At 34.3% G+C, this 22,074-nt stretch overlaps 1 non-coding gene across 1 annotated transcript; it reads right to left on the bottom strand.

Moving 5' to 3' along the window:
- Window positions 1-10,633: 10,633 nt before the first annotated feature.
- LOC116525382 lies at window positions 10,634-10,740 on the bottom strand. Its single transcript, XR_004257667.1, has one exon. It is a non-coding gene; the product is annotated as a U6 spliceosomal RNA (small nuclear RNA).
- Window positions 10,741-22,074: the final 11,334 nt, after the last annotated feature.

The following is a 22,074-nucleotide window of genomic DNA, read 5'->3' as shown; positions in this document are numbered from 1 at the left end:
GGGTCAGGCAGGGCCATGGGTGGTGTTGGAAAAGGCAACGTTTGAAGGGGTAAACTGGGATGTATGTTTTCACTTTAGGCCATGGTATCAACTTTTCAGTTTGAGGGTGAAGCCCTCACCAGGGATCTACCCTCTTCTACCCAGAATTTCCCTGATTCCTGGCCCTATCACTATCTTAAACAATAGTGCTATTATTGTATTAATTTATGTATACAATAGACAGTGAGTGGCTAGTGTGTCTACTCTGGTGGGCACTAATAAGTTAAAGGTAAAAATAAGATATAACTCATACATATAAGAATCTTATATTCAAGCAGAGCTTACCATTTTAATCTACCTTAATTATACTACAATGAATTGCACAAAACTGTTTGAACATTGAAATCCAAAGATTTACAGAGGATGATTTCAAAAGTCATTTCACCTAAAAAAGTCTAAGACGAGTAAGAAAAAAAAAAAAAAAACTATCATCATTTTTATTCAAAAAACAAAGCATGTTTTTTAACAGAACAATAAAGAAAATGTGAAAACCAAAGCCTGAGAGAGCCTAGAGTGTCAGCTCTGTGAGGTTAGGAAACACAATCGTTTTCTGTTCAAATGTACATGCAGCACTTGGCATATTGCCTGGCACATAGCAGGTGCTAATGAAATTAATATTATATGTGGTAGAGAGATAATGAATATAAGATCCTGAAATTTTCCCATTTATGTGGTGGTATATGAAGTAAAACTAGTCTACATTGTTTTCATTATAATTACCTTCTTATATATATATAGCTGCTCTTTAAAAAAAACCTACCATGGTCTCAGAATCTGTATATATATTACATACAACATTTTAAATGCTATTATATACTATATGCTTTAAAGAATGTACTATTTCCCCATAGCAAGTATATGAGAAAAGTAGATTCAATATTAGGATACTGAGACCTACTAAGATTGAATAGTTGCTAGACATCATATGTCTAGGAAGAATCAGAACAGGGATGTAAATCATGTTTGATGTTGATACTAAAGACTCACTGACTTTACACTAAATCAAAGTTCTTTCACATGAAAAAATAAGTTATTTTTACTTATATTTTATTTAAGAGCCCCGTAGATGTAACGTATATTATCATTACATACATCTTGATAAACACTGAAAATGCTTAATACTGCTGATGTTAAAAATAAGAAATGCCTCTTACTTTTCCTAGCTAGATGACATAGCACTTAGTCTAAAGACCAAGAATAGTACTTTTGTACTGTGGGCTGAATGCTGGAAGTAACACAACATAATCTTACTTTACAGAAAATAACCTTTCAAGAACAAATGTATCTTCATAAATATATAAACTCTTTTACAAATAAATTCATTTCTCAGTGGTTCGACTTAAATTAAAAATTGGAATATGTCCTATGCTTTCTAAAAGAGTTGAAAGTCATGCATTTAAGTCAATCATCTTTTTTTTTTTTTGATACATTTGAAAGTCTGTGAATAAATATATGGTAAGCAAGAATGGAGTTAACAAAATAAAAATGGCACTGGGGAGTCCTAAAAAATGAAAGAAATCTACTGTTCCTAAGCACAAGAAATTTTGCCTTCCATATGAAAGAACAATGTATGCTGATTCACATGAGAAAGTCCCAAATGTTAATGGTTGTTGGGAGCTTCTCAGCTATTTCCCAGCATGAGCACCAGTGAAATATTGGCTAGCTTCCTAGACTGGCCCCAAAACTCTAATTAGCAATTATTTCATACAGATAAACCATATGTGTATAGGTGTGTATGTGTGTATTTTGTATACGATTTTAGAATTTAACAAATTATAATGCCTTTTAATAGCAATTTCTGAATTTCTTTTTAATTCATTCTATCTGATAAACAATCACACCAGTGGAACCTCCACTGAATTTCACACTGGAGTTTAAGGGTTAGAGGGATGGGGCAAAAGGGGTGCAATGAGAAAAAGGGCAGTGAATGAACAGAAGAAGGAAAAGAAATGGGGGAGAGAAAAAGTACTATTTTGAGTCAAGCTATAAAGATTTACTTCTGAACTTGCCCAAAGGACAATAATCTGATAGTAAAAGTGATCAAAATAAAGTTTGCAAGAATAACATTTCAACAATGTTGCCCATGAACAATTGGCTATCAGTGCATAGGCGCACAAATTTGCATCCATATAAGTATACATATTGACTGTGTCCCCACACAATCTCATCTTGAATTGTAGTTGCTATAATCCCCACGTGTCTTGGGAGTGACCTGGTAGGAGGTAATTAATCACAGGAGTGGTTACTGTCATGCTGTTCTCATGATAGTGACTGAGTTCTGATGGTTTTATAAGGGGCTTTTCCTCTTTGCTCAAGAGGTTCCTTCTGCTGTGATCATAAGTTTCCCGAGGCTTCCCCAGCGATGCACAACCGTTAGTCAATTAAACCTCTTTTCTTTATAAATTACCCAGTCTTGGGCAGTTTTTTTATAGCAGCATGAGAATAGACAATACATATTTGCATCCACATATAGTTTTGAAATCATAGAATGTATTTGCTACTTTGCACATATTACATTATTAAAAAGTAAACTTCATCTTCTACCATCATTTCTCACTTCTTATTGGATTGTATATTTATTTACTTATTTATTTTGTTTTGTTTTGTTTTTTTTGAGGCAGAGCCTTGCTCTGTTGCCAGGCTAGAGTATAGTGGCACGATCTCAGCTCACTGTAATTTCTACCTCCCGGGTTCAAGTGATCCTCCTTTCCTCAGCCTCCTGTGTAGCTGGAACTACAGGCATACAGCACCACATCCAGCTAATTTTTTTGTATTTTTAGTAGAGACTAGGCTTCACCATGTTGGCCAGGATCTCGATCTCTTGACCTAGTGATCCTCCCACCTGGGCCTCCCAAAGTACTGTGATTACAGGTGTGAATCACTGCATCTGGATTATATATTTAAATGGAGAATCAGACACACCAAAATTGTATATAACTATGAACAATACCTACAGGAAAGCAAGCTGGGAAAAAGTTTTGCCTGATGAAAGCAGGCAATGCAGAAATCTAAGTGTTTTTAAGAGATGATTTGCAGAAGCAGCTTGCAGTTGCCTTCATACAATCCACATTTCGTAGAGCAGCCAGAACAGAAGAATCAAACTTAAGTTACTCAATCTGAGGAAATTGTGAACCGCACTATCTTAACTTAGAAACCATGTTCCCTCACATTAGCTCATCATCCATGTTCACTGCTATTGTCATTGTTGTTGCTGCTGCTTTTGATATTGTGCAGACTGTTATTGTTTCCTTATTATTGAAAGAAAAGGGAAATGACCACTACTGTTTATGGAGTTTCTATGTAAGATGATGAAAATGTATTAAAATCAATTTGGATGATAGTTGCATGGCTCTGTGAAAATTCTAAAATCCACTGGATAGCATATTCTAATTGAGTGTATTGTATGATATGTGAATTATATCTCAATATAGCTACTTTTAAAAGAAAAAAAATGCGGTAAAACCAAACAGGCCTGGCCTTTGTCTTTGGGAATATCACAAAAGGACGGAAGTGGTGATTGTATTCCACTCTGTGGTGCTGCAGTCAGCATAAAAAGTAAATATATTTAAAGGATAGATTTGTAGCAAAGCCAATAAAAAAATGCATGTTAAATTCCCAAGTCCAGTTGGGGTGGGAGAGCAGGGTAGATACACGTAAGTCTGGATGCAAGCTAGGACCCCAAAACCAAAATGTAAGAGGTAACTAGTGAGAAAGTGGATTTCAAGAAGAAGACATTGTTCAACAGTGCAAGGAAGGATAAAAACGATTCCAGAGCCAAGGACATATTCTGAGGAAAGAAAATAGCCAACAATGTTTCTTGTACATATTCATGTAAAATGATTATTTTCCTTCAAGGACAAAAAAAACCTAATTTGTCATGTGTGACTATTCATAAAGTATGCTAAAATAAAGGGTGCTCAGCAGTGTCAGATACATCAGAACTCAAGAAAAGGAGGCATTCAATGAATTTAACAATTAGGAGTTTAATAATGATATTAAATTTCAAAACGAACATAACTAGCAGCTAACTTCAAGTAAACTGGTGAGTGGATGTGTGGTAAAAAATATGGGTATGGGAAGAAAATCTTAATCTCTGTAGCTTGATTTTGAGGTAAATGAACTAGATATAAGCATAAGTTAAAAGAAGTGTTTCTTTTAAGCTGTAGAAAAAAGTAAAATGAGTTCACATGAAGAGAGAAAAGTGTCAGTGGAAATAGTGGAGTCAAAGATGCAGAAGAAAAAAGTCTACTCTCACAAACAAGACCTTGGCAAAGACTAGACTGAGATTTAAAGCAAAGAATACTTGGTTCAGACTCCCTCAAGAAGAATAATCAAAGTTGGATAGGAGCTCAATTGGCTTCTAACAGGGTTTGGGGATTCCTGGAGATGAGAGACAGGGGAGATTTCCGTGGAAACAGAAGAGAAAAGGTAGTTCCTTAGGCCACCCAGCAGGGCTTCTATGTGTAAGGTAATCATATGCCCAGGAAGAAAGATTCAGACCAGAAGTCTACAAATAAGAGCATGCAGATCAGGAGACAATGAGACAACCAGACTCATTTAAAAGTGTGAGAATCTATTTATGCATTTGTAATTATGATGGACCATAATTTTTTTCTGTGTTGCTCTCTAAGCACTTTCTTCCATATATATACATACGTTCTGTTATATTCAGAGACAAAAATCAGAGTAAATAAATCTGGAAATTTGCAAGAGAATATTCTAAGTTAAAATCACAATTCTAACCAGACCATCCTGGGCAACATGGAAAGCTCTCATGTCTAAATCAATTTAAAAATTTTTTACTCCATGTTTTGTCTCTGAATATAAAAATTCTGAATAATGTATAGCCATAATAATTACAGCTACTCAGGTAGGATGAGACAAGAGGATTGCTTGAGCTTAGGAGTGTAAGGCTGCAGTGAGCTATGATCCTGCCACTGAACTCCAGCCTAGGTGACAGAAAATGATTGTTCTTCTGTTTGTCTCTAAAAACCAAGAGAGAAACAGATGGCTTGCCTCTAAAAAACAATTTAAGAAAAAAAAATCACAATTCTATAAATTACTCATTATTTGATCTTGGGCAAGTTATTTAGTGAGCTGCTTCTAACAATACCTATGGCTATTTAAAAGATTAAATGAAAATGCTTATGCTAAATGCACACAATAGTTGTATACTAATTGTTTTCCTTGAAGGTATACATTAAGAAATTCATTTTGCTTTTACACAAAATAATATCCAGTAAACTTAAATAAATTGTGATTTAAAGTCATTTATCATAATTATGAACACATTTTGCTTAGAGAGCCTAATTTCACCACACACTCTTATTGGTAAATTTGCAATAACTTATGAAGAGCCCCACGACTTCAGTGTATGTTTTGCCTCAATAAACAAGAAACGTATTGTACTCATTACATATTTTAATATATAATGACATAAACTCCTCCCAGCATTATGTGAGTATAAGAGTGCATTGAATACTTATCCAAAACTGCATTGTACAATATTTAATATGTGACACATCTTTGAATTATAAGTGCAAGTGATCCACATTGTATTTTGTTGAAGAATCCATTTCCCTACAACATATTTTGTCTTTCTATTAATACATTTTGTGCATACAAAATGGTGTGTGTGTGTGTGTGTGTGTGTGTGTGTGTGTGTGTTTGTGTGTGAGTGTGTACATGTGCATGTTTGTCTTTCTAATAGCTATAAGGGGAGAAAAGCTGTCTTCTATTTTTGGAAAGCTAAATTAAAGCAATAATTCTTTACTAATTTTTAATTTCTGTGATATCTTACCATCATTAATGGCATTAAAGACTTTTAATAGTCTCTAAGATTTGCAAACAAACTTACAACAAAATGAATGTAAAGTTTAGGAAATGTGGCTCTTCTTACTCTGATCTATACCAAAAAAAACAAACAAAACCCCCCAAAACACAAAAAACCCACAAAAACAAAGCCTAAGCAAAATGAAGCATAGACAAACAATAGAAGCCTCTGTTACATACCCGTTGAAATATTCCTGCAATGAAAACAGCATCCATGGAGGCCAATTAGAGTCTTTGTTGTAAATTTCCTGTGGAAAAAAAAAAGAATCCTAAATGAAGAACTAATTTGGACATGAAAGACAGAGAGCAATTTAATGTAGTAAACTGGCTTAACAAACTTCATAAGAAAAGTTCATAAATTAAGAATATATAATATGTATGTGACTTCAAAATCTAACAGTAAATTAGGTTTTAACAAGATTGGAGAAATAACTTTTATTTAATTCATTAATAAATAAATACTGGGAGGCTGAGGCAGGAGAATCACTTGAACCCCAGAGGCAGAGAAGTCAGTGAGCCGACATCATGCCACTGCACTCCAGCCTGGCAACAGAGTGAGACTCCGTCTCAAAAATATACAAATAAATTTAAAAAAATGTAATTACGAATAAGATATTTAATGTTTTGACTTGTTTTTACTCAACAATCATTTGATTTGAGGTATTTGCCACATTTTAAATATGAAAACAATTGGTTTAACTGGCAAGGTAGTTTATACAAGATCACCTAGAAGACTCAAAACAAGAGCAGTTTCAGTCCGAATTCCACATTTAAATAAACATTTTATGTTGGCCTTTGGACAGCGATTACATGCGACCAAGCTCTTCTATTAAACAATAATATTTACAGTTTGCTTGGCTCTGATTGTTTATAAATCATTTGCATATTTCGTTTTATCAGAGAGAATGATTAGATGTATTTTAAAAATAAAGAAATTTGCCGAAGTAGATGAGAAGGATTTTACAATTCTAAGACAGAGTTCTATTTAATTAGTTTGTCAATCAGGATATCTGGTCTAACTTCAGTAATAAATTATTCTAATTTTATTCTCAACACAAGACTCAAGCTCACTCTTATTTCAAGTAGAAAAATCAACTGAGGAAAAGAAAAGGAACTTTTAGATTGCTTTAATACCTCTAAAGAGATTTAATATTAAATAGCAATTCTATATGTAAACAACCAAAAGAAAAGGCTGACCAATAGAAATGGATAATTCCATAAAAACACAAGTAAACAACACATTTTTTTCTTATCCCAACTTGAACCTGTGTCTAAAACCAAGATATAATTGGGTTGCTTGTTTTTTTTCTATCCGTTATTGCAAATTCAAATATTTATAAACAAAAATAAAAATTTTACATGTAAAGAAAATAGTAAAATAATATGAATATGTAATAGTATAACATGATTAAGAGAATTGAGATATGTCAGCCAGGCATATGCATTACATGATGCTGAGGTTTGGGGTATGGATGGTTCCATCATCAAGGTAGTGCACATAATACCCAATAGGTAGCATTTTAGCCCATTCCTAACCCCCTCATAGGAGTCTTCAGTCTATATTTTTAACATCTTTATATCTATGTGTATTCAATATTGTATTTTATCAATTCTCCCCTGGAAAGTATTTATAATAACTTATGTTTTTCTCTGATAATGTTTTTCCTAGGGGTAATATTTAGACTGTACTTTCTATATTATTATTTTTTTCTGTAGCTGTCATCTTTCTGTTATTCAGCTCAAACTTAGATATTTTAAATATAAAAATATTGAAAAAATATTGTCTTGAATTGACCTTTTCAGATGAAAAATTTTGTTTTATAGATGTAAATATTTATCCCTTTAAGGCTACTAATTGTGGGAGTTCAGTCAGGGTGGTGGGAAAAATTTGAGAGGAAAATTATCAAGATAATTACAGGAAATAGTCACAGACCTTCTTGGAAGTCTGAGGGATTTGCATAGCTTCAGTAAAAGGTTTGGCTAAAGGCAGCTGAAATCTCTTAAAAGCTTAGGCAGATACATAGAAATGTAGAGGAGTTTATCTAAATAGCTTGTTTACTCATGTGGTCTTAAGACCAAGTTTTGATTATTCATAGGTGCATGACTACTCTCTACTCCAGACATTGGGCATTGTCAATTACCCTCTAGTGGTGTTTACCCAAGACCTTTGTCATTTAATCTATACTAAATAACTTCAAACTTCACTGGCTGATCAGGGCCATAGCTGCTAACTCTTTACCAGATCCTCCTCAGTATCTGTGAGTGGCCTGGAACCTTAGCCAGACTGACAGGCAAAAATATCTGCGTCAGCGTACGTTATTCATGCATTATGCAAGCCTGGGACTGTGGGTCAGAATCCATCAACTAATAGTAGTTTTCTAACAGTTCATATGTGCCTTTTGAACTTTTTATTTTATATATTCGTGTTTTGGGGGTATTTTTGTTTTTGTTATTGGTGCTTCTCATCCATGGGCTTTGTAGAAGTTTTTGCTGACTATTAATTCTGTGCCTTTTTATTTAAAGATACTCGTGTGCTTGTCTGTAAAGATTGTTTCAGTTTACCATAAACTGTATTTTGCAATATTGAATAAAATTCTAAAATTACTATGTGAGTGTGGAAGATGTAAAAGGAGTATCCCATTAGTTTAATTTCTCTCTCTTTTTTTGGGGTGGATGGCCATTTAAAACATGGCTCTATGTTTCCTTCCAAATTTTTGTATAAATAGGTAGGACTTTTAGCAATGAAAAAGAAAATTTAGCTTTGCTAAAGTGTTTGATTATTTGTTTTTGAGATGATGTTTCACTCTTGTTGCCCAGGCTGGAGTGCAATGCCACAATCTCGGCTCACTGACATTTCCACTTCCCAGGCTCAAGTGATTCTCCAGCCTCAGTCTCCCAAATTCAAAGTAGTGGGGATTACAGGAACCTGCCACCATGCCTCACTATTTTTTTTTGTAATTTTAGTAGAGATGGGGTTTGACCATGTTGGTAAGGCTGATCTTGAACTCCTGACCTCAGGTGATCCACCTGCCTCAGCCTCCCAAAGTGCTGGGATTACAGGCATAAGCTGCCACACCTGGCCTTCTAAATCCTTTTAAAGGTTTCTGCAAACTTTTATTTTGAAATATTTCAAAATAATAAAAAAATGAGAGATGTGTATAACAAACTCATGAAAGACCTTCATCTATTTTCTCAAATTGTTAAAGATTTGCCTTATTTTGGAAGGATTTGTTTTTCATGAGCCCGATTATTGAAACCTATAAATACAGAGTCCTAGGAGAATATGAACAAAAGTCAGATAAGCACAGGATTAAATGATGATGGTCAGTCTGCATCTGATGAGCCTTCAACCAAAAGGAAAACTGAGCCATACCTAGTCAACTGAAAATTACAGCTGTGCAGACAAGGGAAAGAAGAGTGGAGCAAAAAATGTACATGCTAACTTGGCAGCCCCAGCTCTTCTAGGTGACATCTGATCCACACATCTGTCAGCAGCCCATTGAGCAGGCTCATAGAAACTCCAAAATGATGTTAATTATTTCAAAAAAGCAGCAGGTGTTGAGTGTGCATCTAAATTGGAACAATCCTCACGAAGGCTCATTTAACTTCACAGGCCAACATTTACAAGAATTTTTCTCTTAATTGGCAATCACTTGACAATGAGGCTGAGTAGCTCAAGCTGAAAATTTCCTGGGATTCAGTATTAAGACTGCCTACAGATTGTGGGGAACTGCTGAAGGAGAAAGTAACAAAGCATATCGCATTTTTAGTATACCACAGCATCAAGCTTTTTCTGGTATGTCGTTCAAAAATCTAAAAAGAATTAGATCCTTTAGATTCTTTTTGAGAACAATAAAAGTCATTTTTTAATAATTTATAACATATCCACTTATCACTTGACAATTTAAATCTGTGCTCTCTTAGAGATTTATGTTTTCTCTCTTGAGGGATTATAAATTCAATGCCTTAGTAAAAATACATGAATAAAAAGTATGTATAAGAAAAGTAATAGAAGTGTAATTTATGAAAAAATTTTTATTATGGCATAAAATATGGAATACACTTCTATAATATTAAAGATTACAGTAATAGCTAGGAATGCTTTTAGATTTCTTAATAAGACTTTCTGTAGATGTCTCATGGTCATATGATTTCAATTCAGGTCTTAATTTAAACAGTACAATTTATGTCTCTCATAAACTTAAATAAACTTAGTCTTTGTTGGAAAGAGTAAAAATAATGAAGTTTGGAAACAACTTGTATGTTTTAGTGGTATCAAAGAGCATAGCAAAACATGTATTAAATAGAATTGGGAACCTTGCTTAATTGATTTTCCTGGTTGAGAATTTCAGTAAAATCTATTTCAGAAACAACTTACAAACTTCACACAGAATGTGAGTGAACATTCTGATGTAAAAAAGCCACTACAGAGCAGTGGTTCTTAATACAGTGTCCATACAAAAGATCCATGGATTTGAATAAAAACATGTTGTATCTTCATTTCACTTACCTCTAACTGGTATTTAGTATTTCCTACCATTATGGATACAGCAAAGTCAACAGTTGCATTAGCAGAACTTGTGATTTTATTCCTAACAGAAATAAGAGAAATGTTCATTAAAAATGTGATTGTTACAATAGATACCTCAAAGTATCTCTATATATTAACAACTTTAAAATGACTGTAGTTATTATACTTATTGCTATATCTTGTTTAAAATATTGTGAAAACTTTGTTTCAATATATTTAATTTTTTAAAATATTTATATAAAATGTTTCATGAATTTTCATGTTATCTTTGTGCAGGGGCCACATTAAAATTCTCTGTGTCATTCCAACATTAGTATATGTGCTGCTGAAGCAAGCACTGATGCCATTTTTAATATTATATATGTGTTCATTAATATTTTGAGAAACATCAATATACTTCATCAAACTGACAAAGTGGTCTATATCATAATGCAATTTTGAGATCCCCAGCTCCACTACAGAACTTTCCTCTTTCTTTCATACTCCAAATTTGATACCAACTTGACTTGTCCTCTCTACCTTCAGACTGAATCTCAAATCCATCAACATCAATGACTTTTAATCATTTCCACTACTACTATCTTACATCAAACACTTGTATTGGCACAACTGCAATAGCATTTTTATCAATCTTCTTGTCCATCCTTGACTTCTATAGCAATGTATCTCAACTAGGGGTCATTGTGACCCCTGCCAAGGACATTTAATAAATCTGTGGCCTTTTTTGGTTGTCAAATGTACTAGGGTGCTACTACTATTAATTAAGTAGAGGTTAGAAATACTGATGACACCATACCATGCATAGAGCCTACCTATACAACAAAAATTTACCTGGTCAAATGTCAATAGTGCCTAAATTGAGGAACCCTGCTCCATAGTTTTCATCACATAAGGATCATGGTAATGTTGTTTAAAAAACTCCAAAACCAAAAAATGAAATGCAAGGCAAATCAGGTTCCATCCCTACATAAATCCCTTTCCACAGATTCCCATAACATTTAGAAGAAAATCCATTACTCCCTGCTGTGTCCTACAAAGTCTTGCATGACCTAGCCCCTAACTGTGTCTATGAATTTCTCTCCTCACTTACTCTGACCCAGCTACACTAGTCTTGCTTTTGGTTTTAAGAGACCCCATGCTTTTTCTTCACTTAGAGACATTTGATACCTAAGTTCTAGAATTTAAAAGGTTCTACTCCCAGATTTTTTGGGGCTTACTCATTTCTTTTAGGTATCAAAAGTCACTTCCCCTATAATAGTAGCTCAGGGTGACCTACAAAACCTGGAAAGATGTTGTGTTCAGATAGTGCTTCTGTGAAAGCATTCAATCCAAGATCACCTCAATCCAGTTTCAGAGATTGAGACTATTTGAAGCTGAGCTGCTAATCCTAAGAGGGTCCAACTGGTTCATGCTTCCCCCTAAAGTGTAAACTATTGAAAAGTTTAATCCAGAGCAAGGAGAGTCCATCAGGCTTTTCTACTGGGATGACATGGCCCAGCATGGCTGCAAAAAGCCCAGCTTAATCTTTTAAGTCTCTCAGCTGTCCTATCTCTAATATGCCAAGAGCTATTATACTCTCACTTAACTCTACAGGTGATATAGTTTGGATATATGTTCCCACCCAAATCTCATGTTAAATTGTAATCCCCAGTATTAGAAGTGAGGCCCAGTGGGAGGTGATTAAATAATGGGAGTCAATTTCTCATTAATAGCTTAGTACCATTAGCTTGGTGCTATCTTTACCATAGTGAGTGATTTGTCATGAGACCTGGCTGTTTAAAATGGTGTAGCACGTCACTCTCTCTATCTTACTACTGCTTTTTCTATGTAATGTCCCTGGTCCTTCTTTGCCTTCAGCTATGATGGTACACTTCCTAAGCCCTCCTGAAAAGCATGTACTGACATCATGCCTCACAGCCTACAGAACTGTGAACCAATTAAACCTCTATTAATTATTCAGCCTCAGGTATTTCTTTATAGAAATGCATAACTGGCCTAATAAATAGAATTAATAATAAAGGGAAAAGCCTGAAGTAGGAGAAAAAAAACGTAGCTATAAAACTAATAGTATAGTCTAAATATTGTCTATACAACTAGCAGCAATAATGGCCATGGTAATAAGAATGAGTAAAAATGTTTTTGAACAGAACACTGACTCAGTCTTTATATGTGAATGCAAGAGATTAATAAAAAAGAGGTCACTGTAAATGATTAGATTTTAAACACCTAGAGGATAATATGGTAGAAACATTCATAGAGTGGGTACATTTTAAGTAGAATTGGTTTGCCCTGTTTGTTTAATAATTCATTCAGTGTGCATATGTGTGTGTGTTTGTTTAATACTTGCTATATGCCAGCCCTTATTCAGTGTGGATTGCAATCATGATTAAGGGAAGATCCTGCCCTTCAAGTATGCAAATGCTAGTGGGAAAGACAGAAAAGTTAATAGAAAATTAAGGTGTGGTATATTAAGTGGTACAATAAGGATAAGTATGAAATATCACAGAGGAGGAACAAATATCTCAGGAAAAAAAAAAACCTAAAGGATAAGTAGAAGTCAACTGGGAGATGGTTGGTAATATGCCATGCTTGAAGACTGGAGAGAATGAAGCATTTTAGCAATACTGAGCAGAAAATATTGGTGACATCATGGCTTTCAGGTAAGCACAAGTCACTCAGCATGTATAGAACCATTGTTACCAAAACAGCTGGAGTTTGGTCTAGGTCCTACTACTCATGGCACAGAAAGCTAACCACTGAGACAACAATTATTGCCAGGGAAAAAGGGTTTAATTGGGTGCTGCAGCCCAGGAGATGGGAGATCAGTCTCAAATCCATCTTCCTAATTGACCCAAATGAGAGGTTTATATTGCAGAGGAGAAATGTAACAATGTGTAAGAAAGCAGGACCCAGAGAAGGCCAAGAAAGCATTTATGATGAATGATGAGTGCAGCAACGCATTGTCTAGATGTGGTGATCTGGTGTAAAACAAATGTAAGTTTCAAGCTTTACAACCAGAAGGATGTATTTCTATGTTAATAAAAAGAAACTGTTTATGGAACTGTTGGATTTGTTTCATTATGATATGAGGTAAATAATAATAGAAAAAAGCATATTAAAAATCATGTTTTGAGAAGGCAAAGGAAGATGACCAAATAGAACTCTCCAGCAATCACTCTCCCTGCAGAAACACCAAATTGAACAACTATCTACGCAATAAAGCACTTTCATAAGAGCCAAAAATCAGGTGAGGACCACAGTATCTTGTTTTTACATCGTATTAAAAAAAATAGACACTTAAAAGGGAAGGAAAGACAGTCTGGCATTGCCTACACCACCTTCCCCCATCTCTCAGTAGGTCTGTGTGCTTGCCGGAGGGAGATTGAAGTGGGTATGGGACTTTTCACTGAAACTCAGTGCTGCTTTGTCACAGCAGAACACGACATAGGGCAGAATTCTGTCAATGCCTAGAGAGGGAGCATTTAGAATAACACAACCTACAGGAGCATACTTCTCTGTTCCAGTGGTAAAGACCTGAGTTCAGGCTAGCCCCAATACAGAGCTAAAGTGCCCTGAGGTCATGAGTAAATTTGAAAGGCAATTAGACCACAAGGACTACAGTCCTTGGGCAAGTCCTGGTGCTGTGCTGGGCTTGGAGCCTGTGGACTTGAGGTGCACACAACTCAGTGAGACACAAGCTGTGGCAGCCAAGGGAGAGCGTGAGTCACCTCTCCCTTAACTATACAGGTAGTGTAGTTTTTGAAAAGACTCCTTCCATTTGTGGAAAGGAGAGGAAAGAGTAAAGAGAACTTTAACTGGCACCTCTGGGAACCAGCTCAATCACATGTAAAGCACCAAGAAGATTTCTGAAGCCCCCAATTCTAGGTCCTTGCTCCTAGATCACATTTCTGACACCCACTCTCCACCCCAATCGCTCTCTACCCTGCCCCTGAACCAAAGGAGAAACTGTAGCCCTGAAGGGAAAGACTCTGTCCTGGTAGAATGCACCACCTGCTGAGTAAAGAACTTATAGACCTTGAATAATCATTAGTGGCAGCCAGGCAGTAGTCACCATGAGCCTTGGGTGAGACCCAAGCCTCTGTCTACTGTGCAGGCTTAAGATGTGATCTAGAACAGTCCCAGCTGTGGTGGCCACAGGAATGCTAGCATCACCCCTCCCACAAAACCAGACAGCCCAGCATGGAGTTGGAGACTCCTTCTGTTTGGGGGAAAGTGAAGAAAGAAAATGAGAGCATTTGCCTAATAATCCAAATAATTTTCCTGTATCTAACCCAAAACCACCAACGCAATAAGTACCTCTATGAGTGTGCAGTAGTCACATCATTACTGGCTTGGGGTGTTCCCTAGAGCAAGTACAGTTGCAGTGGCTAAAGACATCGTTCACAAAACTAAATTCCCAAATATCTAAAAGTCCTTCTTAAAAACCATGCGTACAAATAAGCCCAGACGATGAAGATTAAAATAAATACCTAAATACCTAACTGTTTAAACTGTTTAATGCCAATATATCAACAAATATCCACGAGCATCAAAAATATTCAGGAAACCATGACTTTACCAAAGAAACCACATAAGACATCTGTGATGAATTTTGGAATGACAAAGATATGTGATATTTCAGACAGATAAGTCAAAATAGTTATTCTGAGAAAGCTTAATGAACTGCATGATAATACAGAAAAGAAATTCAGAACCTATCTCAGAGAAATTTAACAGAGATTAAAATAATAATAAAAAAGGAGAAATTTTGAAGCTGAAAAAAATCAAATGAAACTGAAAAATACATTAGAGTATATGAACAGCACAACTGATCAAGCAGAAGAAATAATTAGTAAGCCTGAAGATAGGCTATATAAAAATACACAATCAGAGAAGTAAAAAAGGAAGAAATAAGAAGGAAGCATGCCTAAAAGATCTAAAAAGTAACATTAAATTAAAAAAAGTTATTGGTCTTAATGAGAAGATAAAAAAAGAGACTGGGGTAGAAAATTTGTTCTAAGAAATAACAACTAAGAACTTTTTAAATCTAGAGAAAAATGTTAATATTCAGGCACAAGAAGGTAATAGACCACAAAGCAGATTTAACCCAAATAAGACCAATTAAATACATGTAATAATCAAATTTCCAAAGGTCAAGGATAAGGAACAGTTTCTAAAAGCAGTAAGAGAAAAGAGAGAACACATAAAAAAGCTTCAATACTTCTAGCAGCAGACTTCTCAGCAGAAACCTAACAGGCCAAGAGAGTGTCATGACATATGTAAAGTGCTGAAGAAACATAACTGTTTTCCCCTAGAATATTATATCCAGTGAAAATATTATTGAAATATGAAGAAAAAAATAAAGATTCCCAGACAACAAAAGCTGAGGGAGTTCATAAACACCATATAACTTCTACAGAAAATGCTAAAGGAAGTTTTTCAATCTGAGAGAAAAAGACATTAAAGAGCAATAAGCAATCATCTGAAAGTATAAAACTCATAGTAAAGATAAGTACACAAATGCAGAATTCTCTAACACTATAATTTACTGTGTAAACCACTCATATCTTGAGTGGGAAAACCAAAAGAAAAACCTATCAAAATGATAGCTGCAACTTTTTAAAAGGATAGATAGTATAAAAGGACAAGAAAAGAAACAACTAAAAGTTAGGAAGCAAGGAGTGATAGGGTTCAACTGAGTTTTCATTAGTTTTCTCTTCGTTTTATAATCAGAGTTCAATAATCACCAGTTTAAAATACTTGGTTGTGTTATTTGCAAGCCTCACTGTAATCTAAAATCCAAAAGCCTATAACAGATACACACACATACACACAAGCAAGAAATAACAACTTATACCAGAGAAAATCACTTTTACTCAAAGGAAGACAGGAAAGAAGGAAGAAAAATCAGAAGGCCACAAGATAGTCATAGAACAAATAACAAAACAACAGTAGCAAGTCCTTGCCTATCAGTAATAACATTGAATGTAAATGTACTAAGCTGTCCAATCAAAAGGCATCAAGTGGCTAAATGGATAAAAACAAAACCCAGCTCTATGCTGACTAGAAGAAATTAACTTCATCTATAAGGAAACACATAGTATGAAAATAAAGAGACAAAAAATATTGGATACAAATGGAAATAAAAAAACCAGAAGTGGCTACACATTTATCAGACAAAATAAATTTTGAGACAAAAACTCTAAAAAGATATGAAAAAAATTAATATATAATGATAAAGGGATACATTCAGCAAGAGGATATAATGATTGTAAGTACATATGCACCCAACATTAGAATACTCAGATATACATAAAGCAATTATTATCAGAACTAAAGAGAGATAGACCCTCCAATAGCTGGAAACCTCAATACCCCACTGATATGGTTTTGCTCTGTGTCCCCACCCAAATTTGAAGTTGAATTGTAATTTCCAGTACTAGAAGAGGGATCTTGTGAGAGGTATTGAATCATGGGGCCAGACTTAATTTTGATGAATGAAATAATTTGTTTTGGTATATGCCATTATCTAACTAAAAGTAAATAAGTAATTATCCTTCAAAGATAACCTTTAGCAGTAGTATGTTTTGGTATTAATAGATTTATCATTTTCATTTTGGCATGAACTACTCAACCTGAAATCTGAATAGAAACTTTAAGTAATTATAATAAGTTCTTGTACATTTGTGTTTATAATTTGGCAAAATGAATGTGGACTTCTGAACCCAAAAAAATGGTTGCTAAAATCTCAGCTCTACTCCTCCTATATTTGAATGTGAGCAAATCATTTAGTCTTCCAGACTTGGGTGTAATTTCTAACTAGACTATTGTGCTAATGGTTATACCATAGAAAAAGCCAAACAAGAGGGTTCCTGACCACTAAGGAACATTAAAAAATTACAGATTCAAAAGTCAGCCTCTGAGGCTTCTAAGAAAAGAGATGAAAGAAATTTTAAAAATTTACAAAGGAAAAAAAGTCATTTCGAAGAACTAGCACTAGTCACTAAATTTCAAACAGTGAATCTCGACATATAAATTATACATATGTTTCCTTTTGGGATTTCACACACAGCACACAAATTTAGCAAGGAATCAGCTGTCTCTGCACTCATTTTCTCATGGTTTGCCTTTGACAGTCTAATATTTCATCTGCCACTTTATCAATTATTTTGCAATTATCTTTTATAATCTTTATAATTCCCTTATAATGTCCCTTATATAATTTATATAAATATAAACATATATTTAAATATCTGCAATCTAAGACTACAATGTCTAGGCCCTGAATGTTTAAGAATGATTTGCAATTCAGCACTCTCAATTCATTTCTAGATCATAATACAAAACAGTCTCTCTGCCTCTAATTATTCCAGAAACAATAATGGAGAAAAGATATAATAGTGATATTATTATTTGGAAACATAGAAAGACTGCCATTTCCCAAATCTCTAGTTCAGGTGCTCTAGATAACTGAAATCAAGTATATACTTAGACTTCTAACCATTTAAATATACTTAATAAAGTATCACTGGGAGGCTGAGGCTGGAGGATCACCTGAGGTTGGGAGTTTGAGATCAGCCTGACCAACAGGGAGAAACCCCGACTCTACTAAAGATAAAAAAAATTAGCTGGGCAGGGTGGCACATGCCTGTAATCCCAGCTACTTGATAGGCTGTCAGGAGAATTGCTTGAAGCTGGGAGGCGGTAGTTGTGATGAGCTGAGATCATGCCATTGCATTCCAACCTGGGCAACAAGAGCAAAACTCCATCTCAAAAAAATAAATAAGTAAATAATATAAAAAATAAGTAAATAAATAAACTATCATGGTTTTTCGCTACGATGCAGGTCCCTGTTGACATAACTGAATTAAGGACTTAGCATAGTAGTATGTTAACTGAAATAAAGTACAACATAAAAATTTTAAAATACTTTAAAATTATTTCTATAATTTATTGTTACTGCTTTTAACAATGAAGCAAGTTCAAATACATTAAAAACATAATGTACTTTTTGTAGAAAATTAGCTTTTAACTTTTATATATGCTTTTTACTGTTTTAACTTTTTATGTTTATTAGAGTATATATATATATATATATATATATATATATATATATATAAGGAAGGAATTAAAGCTGAGGTCACAAAATCTCCTGCAGTTAAACAAAAATATGTATTTCTTTATTTTTCTATAAAAAGTAATTTGAACATTTATAGAATTCCCACTGCTTGTAACATCTAAAAATAAAGTAACAAGAAATTAGGTACAAATGATAAATATTGCATGTAACTGTAACAGTTCATAAAAAATTAAATTTCTCTACCACGTTGGTGAGGATGAAGCTTTTAAAAAGATTTCTGGAGAATCATTTAGCAATGTGTATTAAAAGATGAAAAGTTGAGTGTATTATTTTACTCCATGATTTCTGAGAATTTATCCTAATAAAATATTAATTATTTTTATGAAATGCCTGTAAACATACTGAGTATAGAAAATGTTTCCAACAGTTAGATTAACAAATTATGTAAATAAAACATTATAGCCATAAAATGGAAGACAATTTATTAGACATTGAAATTAAAATTTAAAATGGATGAAAAATTACATAGTTCTCCAGAAGTCCTTAAAGTCCTGGTCAAAAATAAGGTAGTTACCATAAATAAAATTTTGTAAAAGATGGATAAAAGAGGTGACGATTAAGGAAGTCTTTAACATTCTGTGTTCTTGAAAGCAGAGTTATCTTATTTCTGATGAAAGAGGGCATACAATGGTCTAAGTGAACCATCACCCAAAACAGAAAATATCACTTGGGACTTGAGGTATATATTGGAAAAGGCTGCAAGGGATGTCCTTTGCTTATAGTTAAAGTTATCTACAGAAAATATACATGTCCTGGGAGAATGTACTCATGAATATGTGTGAAGGTCACAACCAAAATAGTGCAGAAATTAAAAATATTTATAGCTAAAACATAAGAGTAACTTTAAAAAATCCAGCCTACAAGGTCTTTACAGTTTTTGAATAAATCCTAAGTTATGGGAACTTTAGGGATAAAAAGATTATGTCTGGAGAATCCAACTGGGAACTAGTCCAGAGTACAAAATTGGAAATTTAATCCTCACATAAACATTTTTAAGAGAAGCCCATTCCAAGTTACCTATATGGTTATGAGAGATCTCTTCAGACCTGTGAAATGTTCCAAGGTCCTGTGATTGAGTCAAGGTTTATATAGAAAGTAATCCTCAAAATAAAATTGTCTTTCCAAGGGGTTAGGCAAGAAATGTTCTTGATATAAAAAAGATTGCCCCAACACAACAATTCAGTAGGCTAGAAATAAGAATACTCACCCAGCCAGGCTTTTCTATTTCTATGATAGTGACTCTTCTGAAGGGTCTGACTGTCCATCAACACACATCACACTCCTATGGGAGGAGATAAGGCAGTGCATTTTGTTTGCTGTATACAAAGATTTATTAGGATCAGATATGGCAAGATATTAAGTTTGTACTTTCTACATTTTTTTTTCTCCTTAATTTTAGAAAGGAAAACAAATGTTGTCCTCTATTGGCTTAGGGAAAGTTTTTTGCAGAGTAAAAAACGGATCCTTCTTGGCCAGTATTTGTAGCCCAGAAGACGCTCTTGTAGGTTTTTGCTTTGCTTAAATGTCATTTGGATGCTTATGGAAGTATCATAAACAAGTGAAAATTAATTTCTCCTCGTATTTAAAGAAGTGTTAGAGAAAGAAAAATATTTCTTATTGACACAAATTTCTGCTCCAGAGGATTTTATAGTGCTTTTGTTTTATTCCCAAGGAACTTACATGTTCAATCACCAGAGTTTAGAGTTCTTGAAAAGACTTCTCTGCTTTAATATATAATATATTATACTGACTAACAGTTGCTGATTTCTTTTGCTATGGTACATTCTTTACTAGTGGTTCTGAAGTTTCATTTATGGATTAGATTACAAAACTAATCTTTCATCTTAAAATTGCTCTATATAACTGAATATGTCTGTGGTAGGCAGAAAAATGTTCCTACTGCAAAGATCTGCACATTTTACAGATGCCTTTAAGGTTGTGAACCCTAAAATAGGAATGTTATTCTGATTATCTGAGTGGGCCCAGTCTAATCACTTGGATAATGAAATGAGAAAACATTCCCTGGCAGGAAACAGCAAAGAAATGCAACAGAGGAGGAGGCAGGAGACCTGAGGCAGAAGGGGAGGTCAGTAAGATGGATAAAATTAACTTGGCCCACAGCACCAACTTTGAAGAGAAAGGAGGCCTCCAAACAAGAAATGCAGGAGGCCTCTAGAAGCTGAGAATGATAATCAGCAAAGAAATGGGACTTCAGTCTTATAATTACAAAGAAGAAAGAAGAAAAGTGACAACCTGAATAAGTTTGCAAGCAGATTCGAAGAGTCTTCCCATAAGAACATGGCAGGCCCACACTTTGGTTTTGCCATTGTGAAACTTGGGGCAGAGAAACCATTTAGAACTGTGAGATAGTAAATGTGCATTGTTTTAAGTTGCTAAATTCATCATAATGTGTTATAGTAGCAATGAAAAGAAAACTAATGCAGTGTCTAAAATCATATGTTGACACAATTCATATTCATATTTAGCAGGAATTTGTACAATATTAATGTAAATCAACCTAAGAAAATTATTACTAATGGGTGGATGGGAAAGTGCTACAAAGATTAAGACAAATTTCAGAGTCAGCACATTCAGTATCGCCTATCTCATATGCTATTGGATGTAGTAGCCAATAATTGGAGAAAAGAGCCAGGAGAAAAGGAGAAAAAGAGCCAGGAGACTGAATGATTATTTTTATCATGTCAATTGTCCAGATAAGGAAAAGTAAAGATGGTGGTGAAAATCAAATTAAACAGGAGCTTATAGTTGAATGATGATATATACAATAAAATGATTTGGTTTCAAGGTGGGTAAGAGGGATGAAAGGGTAAAAACTATCAAGTTCAATGCCCGCATATGTACAGAATGACAATGCTATTAATAAAAACGGAAAAGGCAAAGTATTATGGACTTACAAAGGCAAGTTGTCTTCATCTCTGTGCACACTGAACTGGAGCTGACGTGTTTAAACAGAGAGGCCCTTGAATCAGGAGTGAACATAGATTTGGAGATCAGTAAGAGTTCAGGCCAGGGATGGAGAGTTAAAGGTCATAATCTTAGAGGAGATAAACGAAGCTACAGGACTTATAACAGGAACATAGCATACCCAAACACAGATTCCCAGAGGAAGAAGGACACTGACACAAAATGTAGAAAACAAAAGGTAAGATAACAAGATGAAACCTTAATGAAAGTGAGGTATTTAGTGTGTATATATATATATAAAATCTCCCTGAAAATTCTTGAAAAGGTACCACACTACCACATATTAAATCCATGCATATCTAGTTATATTGCTCTCCACTTTATTGTGCTTCATATATCATTGTGTTTTTTTTTTTTTAATAGAAAGTTTGTGGCAACCCTTCATCCAGCAAGTCCACTGGTACAATTTGTCAAACATTGTGTACTCACCTTGTGTGTCTGTGTCACATTTTGATAATTCTTGCAATATTTCAAATTTTCTCTTTGTCTGTTATGATGATCTGTGATTAGTGATCTTTGATGTTATTATTATAATAGTTTTGGGGCA

The sequence above is a fragment of the Sapajus apella genome, unplaced genomic scaffold (genome assembly GCF_009761245.1).
Source record: "Sapajus apella isolate SASKATOON/1434 unplaced genomic scaffold, GSC_monkey_1.0 scaffold47, whole genome shotgun sequence".
NCBI lineage: Eukaryota > Metazoa > Chordata > Mammalia > Primates > Cebidae > Sapajus > Sapajus apella.
Note: the sequence above shows the minus strand (reverse complement) of the source record. Positions and strands in the feature narration are given on the sequence as shown.